The following is a 1,368-nucleotide window of genomic DNA, read 5'->3' as shown; positions in this document are numbered from 1 at the left end:
CAGCATATCTCAAGGAGCCACTTTTCAAGTGCTCAATAGGCGCATGTGGCTGGTGGCTACCATACTGGAGAGTACAGATTTTCTAAACACTGCAAAGGGCTTTCACGGTGGCCGGACATTCATATTATTTCTGACTATGCCTAGGGGATGACAAATCAGAGCCAATAGTAAAAGTCTTCTTGAGTTTTTTGCAGGACACTGGACCCTCTCCCTCTCCCTCTCCCTTCTTCTTCTTCCTCTAGGAAGCTGATTATTGCTTTGGGGGCAGGCGACTCAGAAGCTCTTGGTGGGGCGGGTCCTCGTCCTCTTCACCATCACAGGCTTCTGGCTGCGCAGGATGGCGCTGGCCTTGCTGATGGCAGTCATGGCAGGTCTGGACGGTACTTGTTCTTGCAGATCATGTGTCTGATGCTGCTGAGCTTGGCGCAATCGTTCTTGTTGCTAATGGTCCGCACATAGGAGGGGCAGGCGTCCGCTGGCCGCATCTCCGCTTCATGACCACCAGAACACCTTGCCATTGGCTGCCGGCGCCACGCCCACAGTCTTGCAGCGAATCAGACCGTTGTAGCGGAAGAGTTGCGGGCCTTCAAGTTTTTGGGCTCGGTGCTGTAGGTCTGCTCATTCCTCTTGATCGGGAAACCGGGGCAGTTGTGCACTACCATCCATTGCAGATGCGCAGACATGGCGGCGGCTGCTCTCGCAGTGAAGGCCGGAGACCAAAAGAGCTGGATCCTCTTCTTGCTTGTTCCTATCCCAACCTCATCAAAATAAGGCAACTATATTTTTTTAAATGGTAGTTCATTCATCCATTAACCTTTCCAACCTTGATTTAACTTGAGTACAGCTTTCAATAAATCATGACACAATAGTTCCAGATGCCACCCCTCAAGATGTTCAGAGGCACATAAGTAACCTCTGTAAGCCCTGAGCTCCTGCTTACCCTGCCAGATGAAGCCTTGACACCTCTTTCCATGGCAAGCCTGGAGCCTCCTGCTCTGACTCTGCTGGTGGTGACCTCAGATTGCCTCCTAGATCCTCCTGAGTGAGCCAGCATCATCTGCTCGTCTACCACCCCAGGACTGGGGAAAGGGATGGAGGCTGAGAACAATTAGCGACCTGTCTGAGGCCAGGCAGAAATTTGTCACCACTGATGGAACACAAGCTGGCAGGCCCTGGGTGGCCTCTTTAAAATGCTCTGCAGTGCAAGCATTGCACACTCCTGGCATTTTTGTAAGGGGAGTGTCCAGGACAAAAGTGAAGAAATTCTTACCGTGCTTATTGTGAGTCACATGCTGTTTTTAGTGCTTTACTTAACTGACAAAATCCTCACCGCAGCCCACTGAGGCTGCTGGTCTTATTAATCTCACT

At 51.2% G+C, this 1,368-nt stretch overlaps 1 pseudogene; it reads right to left on the bottom strand.

Annotated features, from left to right (window-relative positions):
• Positions 1-273: 273 nt before the first annotated feature.
• On the bottom strand, positions 274-683 carry LOC108514985 (60S ribosomal protein L28 pseudogene; annotated as a pseudogene).
• Positions 684-1,368: the final 685 nt, after the last annotated feature.

The sequence above is a fragment of the Rhinopithecus bieti genome, unplaced genomic scaffold (genome assembly GCF_001698545.2).
Source record: "Rhinopithecus bieti isolate Rb0 unplaced genomic scaffold, ASM169854v2 scaffold_33903, whole genome shotgun sequence".
Classification (NCBI taxonomy): domain Eukaryota; kingdom Metazoa; phylum Chordata; class Mammalia; order Primates; family Cercopithecidae; genus Rhinopithecus; species Rhinopithecus bieti.
The sequence above is the reverse complement of the archived record's forward strand: the minus strand, read 5'-3'. Positions and strand labels throughout refer to the sequence as shown.